We start from the raw sequence: 16982 nt of genomic DNA on the forward strand, positions 1-16982 counted from the left end.
CAGTCCTTTTTGAAGGCTCCTCTTATTAGGTCAGAACCATACAGGGTAATCTGTCTTTTGATGAATTCAAAGTCAGTTGATTAGGGAAACTTTATTATGTCTGCAAGCATCCCTTCACCTTTTTCCTGGAAGGTAACCTAATTATGGAGGTGATGTCCCATCATACCCATGGGTTCTGTCCACATCCAAGAAGAGGGATTTGTGTCCACTGGTTCTAGGAACCTTGCCTAACTTCTCAGAATTTTGCCTACCCCCCAACTTACCACCTATCTCGTCATTTCAGTTCCTGTTCAGGGTACAAATGCGTGGGACTGTGGATGTGCACCTCTGGGATAACAGTGATAAAGCCCAGAAAACAAACAGGAAAACAAACAGTGGCAGAATTTCTAAACACATCAAGAAGAAACAACTTGTGATTTTTCTCTGACAGTTTGCAGCTTATGAAAAAGTTTGAGATAATTGCAGCTCTGAAGGTTGCCAAGTTCATTCAGATGGGTTCTTTAAAAACGATCTCTGTGACAGTAGATCATGAAGGACCACATTGTCTTGGGTTTGACAGGCTACTCTGACATCAGCTGGGAGAGATGTGTTAAGTTCTAGATGCTGGGCAGAGAAGGCAATAGAAGCCAACTGTCGTTCAGTGCTCATGGCTCAAATGTGTTCTTGGAGTCCAGTAGAACAAAGATCTCAGGACTTTCTGGATGCTGGTATTCCAGTCTGGCTCAAGCTCTCATTGGGGAATTCAGCTGGTCCATAAAATAAGGGAGTCCTAATAGTCGACTGCTTAAGGCCTCTTGAGCACCCATGGCACTGACGACCAGTGTATTTCAGTGTTGTGAGTCCTAAACAAAAGTCAAAATTCCTTTTTAGAGGAGTGCTGCTCCTCCAGATCCATGCGTAGAAATAAAATCCCTTGACAATTTGCTTCTTTGTGTGAGTCAAATAATTGATGAGATAAAGACAGAAGGTAGACCTTGAATTTTCAAAAACTGTATACAGGAACTGCTGCCAATTTGTCCATGAAAAAAAATATAAAGTTTAGCTTGCTATTTCAAAGAAGCAAACTTTAATGAAAGATTATATGTGTGCTTTTCTGAATTAATAACTTGTCAGCAGCATGTCTTATAGCTGGTGAAACTAGTAAATAAAACTAGTAAACTAGTTTTATTTTAAACTAGTAAACTAGTAAAGTGTCTTTGGTTACTGTTTCAGAAATCTCCTTTTGGGAACATGTGGTTAGTTCAGGTTATTAGATAATCTGATACAGACAGTGTGCTAGTTTAGGGGCTATGATATTTTAAAACAGGTATCAAGGCACCTGGGTGGCTCGGTGGTTAAGCGACTGTCTTGGGCTCAGGTCATGATCTCAGGGTCCTAAGATGGAGCCCCACATCGGGCTCCTGCTCGGTGGGGAGTCTACTTTCCCCCTCCCTCTGTTGTTACCCCTGCTTGTGCTCTCTCGCTCCCACTCTCTCTCTGTCAAATAAATAAATAACTTAAAAAAAAAAAAACAGGTATAGAAGTGTCATGGGTGTGCAACTCATTCCCCTTTTTTTCTCTACTGAATTTCAAGAGGGAGAATGGCTAACAGACAGCACCTGTGGACATGACCCTCTTTGGAGATGGGGTCTTTGTAGATAGTCAAGTTAAGATAAAGTCATTAAAGTGGATCCTGATCCAATATGACCATGTCCTTATAAAAGGGAGGAAGTTGGACATAGAGACAGACACACACACAGGGAAGGTGACATGAAGACGCAGGGAGACACTGTCTACAAGCCAAGAATGTCTGAGGCTTCCAGAAGCTGGAGGGAGGCTTGGAACACATATTCCCTAGTAGCCTGCATAAGGAGCAAAGCCTGCCCACATACTGATACCAGACTTCTAGGCTCCGGAGCCACGAGGTGGTAAATTTCTGTGGTTAAAATAGTCCAGTTTGCAGTACTTTGTTATGGCAGCTCCAAGAAATAATACCTGTGGGTTCTTTAAATTTTTAAAATTCTTTGTACTTAAGTGCTTGCCTACAATTGTTTCATTGATCTTGCATGGTATGATCACAGTATTGGATTTGAATGCTGTTTTCTTTTGCAGATTTTTAAGTGGTTTTTAATCATTCTTCCCAGTCATAATAGATTTCTTTGAGATCCCGAAAATTCCCGTTTCTGCTCCTAAGAGTTCTCTTACTGTTGCTTTTAAGATACTATTTACCATAGTTGGAGATTCTTGCCCAGGGAGGATTTCTGCCTTCCCTGGGCATTTATTGTTGTTAGGAGCATCATTTCCTCCTTTTATCAGCACAGAACCTTAAAACAAGTAGAACTGTGCTGGAAAATTTCCTCTCATACAGTTATTTTGAAGATGTTTGGAGAGAGAATATAAACATGTATTCTTTTCTTTTTTTAAGGTGAGTCTGTAGGGGATGGTGTCTGGTAGTTTTCCATGGGGAGAAAGACCTGAGAGAGTGACCTCACCCAGTATGATGCCAGGCCTGAAGAAATACGTTTTTATTGCGGGTGTTTCTAAAAAAGAGAACTTTCAACCACACAGCAGGAGCTCTGTAATACCAGTTCTGCTGTGGCAGAGAGGGCGGCTCTGGAAAGTAAATTTTTTACTCTTAGAATAATTGTAGACCATCTGCTAAGGCAATCTTCAGAGAGCACCTAATTGTGTCTTTAAAGTAGATGTCACACTATCAAGTATTGTATATACATGTACACAAATGGACAACGTGCGCATAATGAGGAAAAATTGCAATACGCCAGTGGTAATGTTATTGGAGTGGGGAGTTTCAGTCTTCTGTTTTCTAAATTATCCAATACATACTCTAGTCAATGTGGAATTAAAGAATTTATATTAAAGGAACTTGAAAGAATTTCCCCGACAAACATCAGCATGTTGTGGAATTTAGGTCTTGTTTTCCCTTTTTAAAGTGTGACTGACCAGTCTCCTTTGGGACTTGGTCAACCCAGATGCCAAACCCATCATGCTTGTGGGGGTGAGCCAGCTTTACCAGGCACCAGGGACTGACAGGCCTTGTGTAAACTGAGCAAAGGACTGACAAGCAGTGCCTGGTTTTGTTGCTATTCTACGTGCCTCATTGTCCCGATGCAAAATGGACTTACTACAAACTGAATTTGATTTGCCATAATGGTCATGTATTGCAGGAGAAACTGATGATTAGCATAACTTTGAAATTCACAAGTACTCTTCTTGGGCACACAATCCCTCAAAATAGCTTAAAAATTTATATTTTAACAATTTTCTCAAAATTAGTTATCTTGATTGAAGTTGCTGAGACAGATGGGTATAGTTAGAGTAATCAAGACCAAGGAGAAGGAAACTATGTTTCGTTGTTGCTGTTGGTTTGTACTTGTGTGTGTGTGTGTGTGCCTGCTAGTATTAAGTCATAGGCTGAAATATCTTGGGCTGACAATAATGAGAGGGGAGCTAATACTAAGAGGGTTATTGTGAGCATCCTATTTGTTGTCCCAATTTTTTTCTCTCTTGCTTTCATTTAAAACCTATGGCAGTTGCAGGGGCGCCTGGGTGGCTCAGTGGGTTAATGCCTCTGCCTTCGGCTCAGGTCATGATTTGAGGGTCCTGGGTCCTCTCTGTTCAGCAGGGAGCCTGCTTCCCCCTCTCTCTCTGCCTGCCTCTCTGCCTACTTGTGATCTCTGTCAAATAAATAAATAAAATCTAAAAAAAAAAAACCCAAACCTATGGCAATTGCAAACACTGTTGTATGAAAAGGTAGGTTTTATGTTTGTGTTCTTTATGTGCATGTGTGTGTGGGGGAGAGTGGGTGTTGGTCTGTTGTATTAGATTGACATTTTCTGCTAATGTTCAAAAAGGAGAGTATCACAGAAATTTAACATTATTATTATTTGACAAAATTAGTTGTAATAATTTTTGAAGGATTTCTATTAAAACCAGGTGGGGGAAGGATTGGGGGAAAGCGAGGGACATGGCATTATTGTGACAGTTCTTTACTCAGTACCCCCAGTATGCGGGGACCTGGGCTGCCAGGTTTTAATATGTTGTCTCATCTGCTCCCACAGCAGTGCTCCCGGTGGATTTTACTGTCTCTGCGTCACTGGTAAGGAAATTGAGACTAAGCACTTGTGCTCACTTTTAAAATCTATTAGTTATAGTAATACCAACTGCTGTAACAAATAATGCCTAGGATTTCAGAGACTAAACATACTAGAAGTAGCTTTCTTATTGTGTAACAAATCATTGTCAGTGCTTCTGGTCAGGTGTCTCGTTGCTGTGATTCAGGGACACAGACTTATCTCATCCTGTGGCCCAACCACCCCTACAGCTTCAGAGTCCTGTGCATTCATCTGACATAGAGGGGAAGAGAGGGTGCAGAAGACAAAATTGCTTCTTGAACACACTTATCCAAGAGTGACACATGGTACATGGGTTCATATTCCATAGGTGAGATCAACTGCTTTATGCAACATGACCATCAGGGTGTAAGGGGGGGGCTAGGAATCATCGTTTTTTTGTTTTTTTTTTTTTTTAAGATTTTATTTATGTATTTGACAGACAGAGATCACAAGTAGGCAGAGAGGCAGGCAGAGAGAGAGAGGGGGAAGCAGGCTCCCTGCTGAGCAGAGAGCCCGATGTGGGGCTCGATCCCAGGACTCTGGGATCATGACCTGAGCCCAAGGCAGAGGCTTTAACCCACTGAGCCACCCAGGTGCCCCTGGGAATCATAGTTCTAATGGTAGGCACAATATATGTGGGAAACATAAATTTTGGTAGATGAAAATTATCTGTACCTCATCAGTTCATTACTGTGACATTCCCCGTACACTAAATATGCATCTGTGTTTTTCATATCACTATAATTTCATTAAAAAAACTTACATGAAATTACTACTAGAGAAAAGGGCCAGATTTCAATGCAGTAATTCTTCTTTGTGATAAAAAAATGATGTTAATTAAATTATCGTACACTTTAATATCTATGTGAGGTAAGAGAATAAATTGAAGATAAATGGCCAGCCAACAGCTATTTCACAGGGAAAGTAGATACAATTGAAGGGCGTGTTTGTTTGGAATAATCGACTGTAATTTTTACTAGAAAGTTAGATATTTCTTCTAGGGTTTCTCATGGTGTTGACAAAAATTTGTTCTGTAAAGGGGAGTTTTGAAGAGTACAGAAATTTATCCCAAAGTTTTCTTTTCAACATAGCAAAGTTGTTATTGATGTCTCCCTCTAAACAAAAGGGGTCTCTGGGTTTACACAATTTGCAGTTTATGATGGTGCAAGTGGGGTATGACACAGTGCCTGTGGTAGTCATTCTTCCCTCATGACTTTGAGATTAAGTTGTCTTAAATTTTGTGATTGAGTATTTTGATTGAGGGTATTTTGAGCACTTTGGTTTCACTCAAATTCTAACCAAAACTCAAGGACATAGCAGTCATGTAGTCAGATGAGTTAGCACTAAAGGGGGTTTTAGTAAGTCCTGCTCTACTTTATGATTTTACAGATAAATTAATAGAAAGCTTCAAAAACTTTGGCATAGATCTAGTTAGTAATTGGCCTAGAATTAAAATTCAGGTCTCTTCTGTCTCTGCTTATCATATGTATCACTGATTCATTTCCTTTTGCCTTTACCGAGTTGAATTAAAGTATGGGGTACTCTCTCTGTTCCGGGCACTGTGTTAAGTTCTAGGGATGTGGTGGAGTCCAAGGTATACAGTGCCCCATACCACTTCGTGAGAAATTGATTCTTGACTCTGACAACCAAGGCTCACTTACTTTTTTGAATGATGAATAGAATTGTGGTGTCTCTTGCTTGGATCCTTGCTGTAAAGTTACCCCGTTTCCTGTTATCATAGTGGAACTCAAGATGATTTTTTTTTTCCACTTTGGTGCCATTTAGTATCATTGTTTGATGTGTGTTAGAAGCTCTGTGGAAATACACCAATAGATTTGTTCAGTATGAATCCACCACCATTTTACCTACTACCAGCAGACTCTTTTCTAGAAACTCAAATTTCAAGGCACAGTTTTGACTCGTTACCATTGTCTCAGACTCCAAAGAGATGCAGCAGCGGCTGGACTGCCTGAATGATGTATGGGGAGATCTGTGCACTTGGTCAGTGGCAGTCCGCTCTGAAGGTGGGAGATAGGGCAGTCTTTAATTCCCTCCAAGGTACCAGTAAGTAGCAGCCACACCAGGAGGTGGGAGGTAGTTATTGGAGAACAAAAACTCTATTTCTTTGGACCAGTCTCCCAGTAAGTTTCTATAAGGATTTCCTTTTGGCTGGTTGGCATTCATCTACTGCTTGTTTCAAGAGAAGAATGCAGTTTTAGTTGATTTCTGATCTTGATGCAGATATGGCTGGGGATTAGGAAAACAGGTTGTATGTCTCATGTGTCCTCAATTTTGTCTTGGAGCACATTCCCTCAAAAATACATTTTATTGATTTTGAGTAGATTCTCAATTTAGTCCACCAACAATACCCATTTACTTTCTATCCCAAATGGAAGGCCAGAATAAAGTGTTAGACTCCAAACATGGCTGGACTGTAGTCTTATACAACTGGGGTGTATGGGGTAGCATGATAACCATCTTTATTTACCATCATTTCTATTGGCAAACTCATTTCAAAATATGGTTTTGATTTATCAGCTTTCATATATAAAGTTATATAACAAAAGAAATCAGTCTATAGAAAAGAAAAAACATAACAGAAACTGGCAGCATTAGAAAGGAATTCATAGTTTTGTTGTTGTTGTTGTTTTTAAGATTCAAATGCTCATTTTACAGGTAAGAAAAGTGAGGCCAGGATAGATAAATGACATGACTATGGTTACATAATAAATGGGAGAAGACTAGAATCTCTATCTTAGCCTGGATCCCGTTTGCTTTCTATTAGTTTTAGTTTCAATGCTGACCTCTCAGGATGAGGGTCACATCTGATGCAGGATCATTCCGAAAAGAACTTCAAATACAGCTGAGGTGATACGGACCTACAGATCGTATTTTAACAAATACTTACCAAATATCTACTATTATTTTTTTCTTTCAGATACTGTTTGTTTTTAATTCCCCTATTGTGTGCTCCTTGCTCTATTACCTATTACATACTGACTGATTTATTTTGATGTGAGTTGTTTAAAAACCAGTTTAACTGTGTTCTGTTTTCAGCTAATGTGAATCATTTAATCAGTTAAAGCAATCAAACAGATTGTGTGTGTTCAAGACCAAGCCAGGCTTCTGGGAATGTCCAAACAGTATGTGTTTGATGTACAGTTAATAAACATAAAACTCTATTATTCTTTGGCACTTGTTTTCATAATCACAGCAATGGAAAATTAGCAGGGAATTGATAGTGGTGAACAGTGTTGGTTTTTAAACATGACAAAAAGTTTTGTAATATTCATCCCATTGATAGATGGGTTGATGTCCCTTTTCCTTGAAGCTGGGTGGTCTTGTGACTACTTTGATCAGTAAAATTTGGAGGAAAAAATTCCATGTTACATTTGAGATGAGGTTGTAAAAGGTTATGTAGATTTTGTATTGTTTGCTAGACTATTCTCTCTTTGAGCCCTGTGTCACCATATAAGAAACCATGAGGCTGCCACACGGTGAAGGAAGGCCCTTCATATCATTCTAGCCTAGGCACAAAATTTATGAGTGTAGAAGCTTCTGGATGATATTTACCTCCAGCTTTGTTGAGTCATCTCCTGTAATTTGGGTCTTTTCTGCTGAATCCTCAGACATCATGGAGCAGAGACAAGTCATTGGTACTTATACTGTTTGAATTCTGACCCACAGAATGCAGTGCATAATAAATGTGTTAATTTCTTATACCACTAAGATTTGGGATAACTTTTTGCAGCAGTAGATAACTGGAATAAGACTGGAAACTGACAAGCTGGCAGCCAGTTGACTGGTGTAGGTTTTATTCCTTGAGAAGAAGAAAAATTCATCCTAGGCAATTTGGAGACATCTAATAATAGTTTACTTTCTCACTCCAAAAAAGTTAATTTTATAGACTTATATTAGCAGAGAGCATGCTAATCAAAAAAACCCCCCAAAACCAAAAAAACAAATAGATTGCAAACAAATGCCAGCACAGAAAAGCTGACTTTCCATGGCAACTGAGATAATGTCTTGTTTTTAAAGTTCATGCTAAAAGCAAAACAACTTTGCAACCCTCCTCATAATCTTGAATTGATTTATACACTGTTTCCTTCCTTCTAATCAATCTTTCTCTCCTTTTATAAATTTTTTTCCTGAAATTAATGTTTAGGTAATCTGATTTCTTGATTTGTTTTTAACCTAGAGAATTTGAATAGCCATAGCAGGATTTCTGTGAAGGATTTTATATGCAAAAAGCATCTTGAGTAATTTTATTGATAAAGAAATTTGTATGGATATATTTTCTTTGTAATGTTTTAATGTTTTCTTAGTGGTCTAATATTAGATTACCATTAAAAAAAAAAGACAATTCACCTACAAAACTACCTTCAAACACCGAGAGTGAGTTGGATTTTTAAGCCTAATAAATTAATAAGGTAATTTGACATTGGATATCAAATATGAGCTAGATTAAAATGTAAAAATAAAATAACTATGATTTCTTCTGTCTAATATATATATTTTAGGAAAGAGATATAAGAATTTGAGTGCTCAATAGATAAAAAGATCCTTAGTTCATTGGCCTATTCTTGAGTTTAGGTTTGAAAATAAACAGAAATGTGTGTGTGTGTGTGTGTGTGTGTGTGTGTGTGTGTATTCTGTATAAATTTGTTAATGACACCCATAGTTTAAAAAGTGCTCACTTTTAATGCTCTACTAAAAGTTTGTATTTTGTGGGAAGTAATGGATTCTCTTTACATCATACACATACATTCCCCCTAATAGAGTGCATTTTATGACTCTAAAAATATTCCCTCTTCTGAAAAAAATATGGATTATAGCTTCTGAATATTTGAATATTTTGAATACTTATACACTCAGATATTTACTCTTGCATTTTGTAGCTAAATGCTCTCAACTACTATAATCCTTGTAAGGAAACTATTTAGGTGAGAAGGGAATTTTTGGTTGAAGGAAGAGTGATCTTAGCCTTAGAAATGAAACTATAATTTGAGATCTTATGTCCACAAAGTTCTTTGGCCCTCTGATATTTTATCATTTTTATTTATGGAACCATCATGGTGCTCAGCTACAAATCTTGTCCTGCAAATCCATTTCTAGTATGAAGATTACATTTTGAGATTCAGAAATGAAATCTAAAAAGCCAAAAGATAAAAGAATTGAATCCTGATGTATGTATATATACGTGTGAGTGTGTACTGAACTTTATTTTTCTCCTGAAATCCCATTGGTTGTTAGTAGACAGAATTCCAAGATAGACCCCACCCCCAATTCTCTTTCCTACTGTGTACATGTACCCTTCATAAACCTCAGGATTATGATTTTGATGGATTTTCTCCTTTGATTAGGTTATCTGGCATAATTGACAGTTCTTTGGGTGGGCCTGTCTGGGTGTCACATGCTGAGGCATGTGGCAGTCTCTGTGGACAGAGAATGGCCCCCCCACTAGCAGCGAGCAAGGAAATGTGGACTCCAAACCATCAACCTGAAGTCCCTAAGTTTTGCCAATAAGAATGAGCTCGTGGGGCATCTGGGTGTCTCAGTGGGTTAAGCATCTGCCTTCGGCTCAGGTGATGATCTCAGGGTCCTAGGATTGAGCCCCACTATGGGCTCTTTGCTCAGTGATGAGCCTGTTTCTCCCTCTCTTCTGCTTGTGCTCCCTCAGGCACACACATTCTCTCTCTGAAATAAGTAAAGAAAATATTTTTAAAAAATGAGCCTGGAAACAGATTTTTCTATAGCTTCTTCAGATTAGAACTCAACCCATCTGATTTCAGCCCTGAGAGCCCACTCACACTTTGAAGGACCTTCTGAGACCTGTGAGTTAATAAATGGGTGCTTTTCACATCTCTCAATGTGTGAACATTAGTTACGCATCCCTAGAAAATTAAAATAGAAGTGTATTCATCAAGGGTCTCTTTCTAATGTTGTTGTCATCACTGTCCATTCACCAGTGGTTTTTTCTTTTTGTTGTTGTTCCTTTGCTTTGCTTTCTCTTGAGTGGGTCAGGATTTGACGGTGAGAAGCAGAATCGCAGCAAATCTCTCCACCCAGTGCTGTCAGTGTGTGGGGTGTTTTCCAGCAAAGGCTGAAAAAATTCATTAAATTCTCTTCTTGTCCTTGGACTTGTCCTTGGTATCTTTATTGCCATCTAAGTGTTTAGGGTAATTTGGTAGAAAGTTCTTCTGAGATTCTTGAAACAGAATTTTGAGCAAAAGATAGTCTGGGCCAAGAACTTGCCCATGGTGAGCAATGCTGTGCGAATAGCCAAGAAAAGTAGATTTGTGAGGTGACATATTTTCTTTCTTTCTTTCTTTCTTTTTTTTTTTTTTTAAAGATTTTATTTATTTATTTGACAGATAGAGATCAGAAGTAGGCAGAGAGGCAGGCAGAGAGAGAGGAGGAAGCAGGCTCCCTGCTGAGCAGAGAGCCCGATGTGGGGCTCGATCCCAGGACCCTGGGATCATGACCTGAGCGGAAGGCAGAGGCTTTAACCCACTGAGCCACTCAGGCCCCCTGAGGTGACATATTTTCAGTTCAAATTCCTCCACAAGGGAGTCGTTAGCCCTGTGCTTCCTGATCATCTTATCTGCAGGATCAATAAATACTAAAAAAAAGTTTTAACTAAAAGAGAAAGAATATACATAATGTGTGCCATAGAAACTGGATTGGTAAAAGAAGGGAACCAGGCAGACATTTTAAAAATAGACAAAACTGGCACACTTGGGTGACTCAGTGGGTGAAGGCGTCTGCCTTCAACTCAGGTCATGATCTCAGGGTCCTGGGATCCAGCTCTGCTCAGCAGGGAGCCTGCTTCCTCCTCTCTCTCTGCCTGCCTTTCTGCCTGCTTGTGATCTGTCTGTCAAATAAATAAATAAAATGTTTAAAAAAATAAAAATAAAAATAGACAAAACTGCTCATCATAGAGCAGTTTAATTTATTTAATTAAAGCGTAGAATCTTAGATTTTTTTTCCTTTCTCAGGGCTTGATAAGAAAGATTATGCAGCATTATTTAATCTAATAAATGACCTTTCAGCAGACTCTGTGGATAATTCTAGCAGCACTTTCCAGACTTCAGTGCGTGTGCAAAGGAAATTTAGTGTTTCAAAATCTGTTTAACTCTGCATTTGAGGAGCTTTTACCTAACTTTTGATTGGAAATGATTAATCGGAGACATAATGATATGCTAAAAGGCAAATATCAAGAGAGGAAGAATTCTATAAATGCCTGATTCCAAGTGATGAACATGCTGGAATCATATATTCATGGATCAGTATTTGGTAGTACCTATATATGTGAAAAGATGTCTTCAGAGATAAAATATATAAAATCCAATCAATTTTGATCATAGGAAACACCGACGTTAGAGAGTGCTAAGCAAAATATTATCCCCCTTCCAGAGAATTCCATTCTCAATTTTAGGTATGTATAACAAATGAAAGTTATACTTTATTGTTGTTATTACTGTTACTATGTGTTGATTTTTGTCGATAAAAAATGTGGGAATTCATTCTTTCCTGATATAAATTACCGGTAAAATATCTTTAATTTTGGCAATTGGCCCACAACACGTAAGTACTTACCATTGGGGCCCCTACGGGAAACGTGTGCCAGCCCCACGTGGAGGACCATCTTTGTTCCAGCCCCAGCAGCCCTCTCCAGTCTTGTCTAACATCATTTCCCCCTTGCTCACTCCTCTTCAGCCACACTGTCTTCCGGTAGTTCATCAAAGCTCTTTCTGCTTCAGGGCTGTGACAACTGCTCTGTCTTCTCTCCGCTAGCATTTGTGCATCCTACTGGGCTCAGTTTAAATGTCGTTTCCTGAAAGAAGCCACCTGTGACTTACCCCCTCCCTGCCAGCTAAGGCTGGTTCACCTCTTCTAATTGCTTTTCAAATCCTTCACTGCCTTTCCTAGCATATAAGAATTTCAAATAGGTATGTTTTTCATACTAATATTTGCTTAATTTTTGGCTCACCCACTGGACCATACGCTCCATGGCAGCATGAAGTGCGGCTATATTGTTCCCTGATATGCCCCTACCGGAGCATAATTAGCAATCCTATTTATGTGCACAGCTTGGCTATCATCGTTGAAAATCTGTTGAATGAATGTTGTGACAGTCTGTGGCTGGAAACTCAACAGTGACTCTTGTCATAGCAAATGTCATGAATATTTCACCAGAGCAACTTGTAAGGGTAGCTGCCGGCAAAGTCTCAGTGTTTGTTTTATGTATATATATCATAATCACAGTGATTTATATCTACCTTTACAGGGTGGCTAGTTGGTAAATAGTGAAGGAAAGAATATGTTTTAAATCAAATATCTTCAGTTTTTACTCATTTTATAGGTGATGGTCTCTGTTTACCACATTCTCATGGGCTGCTAGAAGGGCCATTGGTGTCAACAAAATAAGAAGTTAGCTTGAAGATTCGTTAACATCATCTTTTTCCCACACCTTGTTCCTATCAGTTGAATTTCAGAGCATCTGTAGATTAACAGACTCTCATTCTAGGATTAGATGTATTTCAACTTCGCCAGATATTAATATCTGTCAATTAATTAGAAAGACTTTTTTTGATAAGGCAAATGGAATGGTTCCTGGGCTCATATAAAAGAGTGGAATTTGGGTGCCTGGGTGGCTCAGTGGGTTAAGCCTCTGCCTTCGGCTCAGGTCATGATCCTGGGGTCCTGGGATTGAGCCCCACATCAGGCTCTCTGCTCGGCAGGGAGCCTGCCTCCCCCCTCTCTCTCTGCCTGCCTCTCTGCCTACTTGTGATCTCTCTCTCTGTCAAATTAAAAAAAAAAAAAGGAAAGAAAATGGAAATTTAGTTCTACCAGAATCTTTTCCTGATGCAGGCGCATTAACACTTGTGGGAGCAGTATGCAATCCAAAGGAGACCCATATCCCATATGTCTATATATTTAAAGTTATACATCATGCTAAAATATGTTAAATAAAGTGTGTTCTCTCTTCTGACCTTGACAGATCTGTCTCCATAATTTTAAAAAGACCAGGTTCAAATTAGAATTCTTAGACTCCTTGGATTTTCTTGATGGAACATGGTGGCACAGGGGAGCCATTCTCTTCCCAGCTTCTTCCTCCACTGGAATGAACTTATGCTTGTGTGCATGGACACAAGAGTTTGCATGTCTGAGAATAATAACAACATGTCTGATTTGTAATAGGTAAGGAAGACAATGAAGAGGTGGGCAAAAGAGGGAACATGACGTGTCTTAGCAGTAAGTAATGGTGCAGCCTGGCACTGAATCAGGTAGAGAAATGTGATATCCAAGCAAGAGATAATGGACAGTGTATTAGACCAGAGAACTAGGGTGGGAGGTATGGAAAATGGTCAGACTCTGGACAAAATTTGCAGGTAAAGCTAAGAGAGTTGCTGATGGAGTGTGTACGAGTGTGATCCAGGGCTAGGGCTGCCATGACAAAATACCACAAACCGAAGAGCTTAAAACAACAGAGATTTATTATCTCACAGTTCTGGAGGCTGGAAGTCTAAAATAAGGTGTTGGCAGGACCATATTTTCTCTGAAGGCTCTGGGGAGGACGTTTCCTTGCCTCTTCCAGCTTCTGGTCATTTCTAGCAACAGCCAGCCTGCCTTCCTTCCTTCCTTCTTTCCTTCCTTCCTTCCTTCCCTCCTCTCTCTCTTTCTTTCTTCTTTTTATATTAGTTTTAAGTGATCTCCACACCCAGTGTGAGCCCGAACCCACAATCCCAAGATGAAGAGTTGCGTGTTCCCTGACGGAGCCAGCCAGGCATCCCAGTACTTGCCATCTCTTAGCTTCTAGATTCATCAGCCCAGTCTCTGCCTCCATCATCACATGCTCTTCTCCTTAGCTATCGTGTCTCTCAGGGAATACCAGCACTTGGAATTTGGTGCACTCACCCCCTCTTCCGAGCATGACTTTATCTTAATGTGATTACATATGCCAAACCCAGTTTTCATTCCCAAGGTTATATTCATAGGTACCTGGGGTTAAGACTTGAACAAATCTTTTTAGGGGACACAGTTAAACCCACAATATGGTCTTTAACTGGACTGCACTGGCTCATGGAGTATCTGAAGTCTGTGTGTCTATACACAAGTTTATATTTCAGGGGTGGGGCCCGTCAGATTTTTGAATGTGTCTGGACCTCAGCAATTCAAAGATCTCAATTTCCTTTTTAAGGAAGGTTGGAGTTCTGAAGAGGTTAAGTTACTTGAAGAAGCTCTTGAGCTAAATCGTGGTGAACTAGCACAAGGATCACCTGACTCTTCCAGAATCATCTGATGACTCCTTTTTTTGGTGTTAAGTAGAAGGAGTCATAGTACAAAGAGGTGCTCTGTCACAAATAACATGCAAGAGTTTCCTGTTTCCAGCCTGGCTCTCAGGTGTTCTGGATGTGACTTCACTACAGGGTTGCTGTTCGGTCCTCACCCACGGTAACAAACGGTGCGGTCATATAGAACATGGCTCCACGTCTGGCATATCTTAGGGCATGACTGATACACTTAATCACGCCGACATATGTAGATTGGACACATCTATGGAATCCCTCATAAGCCCTGCCGGGCCACAGGGCAAGAGCTAATGGCATCCGTGTGCTGGTAGATGACATCAGCACATTTATCTTTTTCTTTTTTGGTTAAAGGGCTTTCTAACCAGGCTTCGGCTCTCTTACGTGTCTTCAGCCCCATTTTTATTCCATCCTGTTCTCTCCTGGGGCTTCCTGATAAGACTGGCTGTTGTGATGGTAACACGCCCCCTCCCCGCTTCACTGTCTGAGCTCCCACATGTTGATTCTGTCTCTCAGACACTTACTTGTAGAACAAGCTGTGTGTCTCCAGTTCCTGAGAATAGGGCTAGACCCCTGCCCTCTAGGATAGGAAAACATACCAGCGTTTGGTTCCTAACAAGGGAGATAATGAAGAGAGGAATAAAAAAGGGGAACATGACATTTATTAACAATAAGTAGTGATGTAGCTGAGCACTGATTGAGGTAGCCAAATGTTATACTCAGTGATTTTTCTTTTTTGATTGTGTAGTTGAAAATAAGACTTTTTTTTCTTTTTCTTTTTTTTTTCTTTCTTTCTTTTTTTTTTTTTTTTTTTGGTTTTCTTCTTCCCAAATAAATGGTAGAAATTGCCTAAAAATACCTGGAGATGGCAGAGCTATAATTCATTTTTTAAAACCACTAGCAGAGCACTGCAATTTTACTAATGTTCTTTTTTATTACACGGGAAGAGAAGGAATGATTTTTCAAAACTAATGTGAATGCTCAAAGAAAAGAACTATCTGAGACATCATCGTTTCAATTTATTATAATTACTGATCAAAGAATTATTCCTTAATTATACTGGTTGGGTATAACTGTCCTAGACTATCCTAAGTACACATCTTCCCCTCTTTTCTATTTGCAAATTACTGTGCCTCTGACCTACTGAGAAAATCCCAAAATCATCAGGAAAGCACTTGGTTGATTAGACTCCCTGCCACTAAAAACATACATCTCTGTGCTCAGCCTCCTCCTGCTCTGAGATCTTGGGAGGGATGGAAGTCTTTTTCCCATCCAGGGCTAATCCCCTGGTAATTGGAGCCCCACAGGCTCCTGGAGAACTTCACAGTCACCCATTCCTGCTCTGCAGTTGTTCTGGCCCTGTTCTTCAAAGAATCTTTCTGTTTATGGTAGGACCGTTTAAATCCTTACCTTCTTGTAACACACATCCTTCTCTTTACCTCTAGCTATCTCCCTGTGCCTTTCCTTATTAGTTAAGTTTCCTAAGAAGAAACCCAAAAAACAAAAAGGCAAAACACTTTCTACTGTTTTTACTTTTTACGTATTTATTACAGTCGTAGCCTCATCAGCTACATCCGCCACTGTCCACGACAAATCACAAAACATCTAAAGTCATCAGCGGTCTCTAAATAACATACAGAGCATGTTTCCTTAAGTCATAATTTCACTTGATTTTTCTGCCAGATTGGATATTGATTTAAACCCGCTTTAAAACTCTCCTTTGCCTTGGCTCAGGCTCCTCATTTGGCCTCCACTGATGCCTAGTGTAGGGGAGGTTTCTGCTGGCCAGCTTGAGAGTTTGGGTTCCCGCAGGGGTCATCGCTGACACCACCCCACACGAATGGAGAGAGGTGCCTCCTGATCGCCAAAGTGAGCCGACGCCCTAGGGCATGGGGCTGTGGCTGCTCCGATGAGAGTGTCTTTTTAACTTTTTATTTTCATCTACAGCCTTGTTCAGAATGGTCACTCCACCAGTGTGGTTGAAGGAATAAACGTGCCAATCTCTGTATTAGCTTTTAGTCACTGTCATAACAGTTACTACTAACTTAGTGACTTACAAACAGCAGAATTGTATTTTCCCCAGTTCGTCAGGTCAGAAGTCCACACAACAGCCCAGCACAGCAGGGCTGCGTGGTCCTCCATATTTGCATCCTAGGGCAAAATCAAATTTTGTCAGTACTGTAGTCCTTGACAAGATCCCACTTCAGAGTGCATTCGAGGTCATTGGCTAAATTCAGTTTTTTGCATTTGTAGGGCTCAGGGTCCCATTTCCTTGTTGGCTGTCAGTTGGGAGGTCGGTCTTTGTTCCTAGAGTCTGCTCACAATCTTCTTCCTGCCTTCTTTATGGCCAACAGTGGTGGGTCTCGTTCTTCACATCTCTTCCACTTTCCCTTCTGCTGCATCTCTCACATGAACTCTTCTGCCTTCCTCCACTTCTTATGTGACTATATTTGGCAAACCCAATTTTTCTGTTGGTTTTTTGGTGAATTTTTCTGTCTCAGGTCAACTGATTCAGGACCTCCTTCAGAGCAGTTCCTAGGTTAGTGTTTTATTGAAT

This window comes from Mustela nivalis (genome assembly GCF_964662115.1).
Source record: "Mustela nivalis genome assembly, chromosome: 3".
NCBI classification, from domain to species: Eukaryota; Metazoa; Chordata; class Mammalia; order Carnivora; family Mustelidae; genus Mustela; species Mustela nivalis.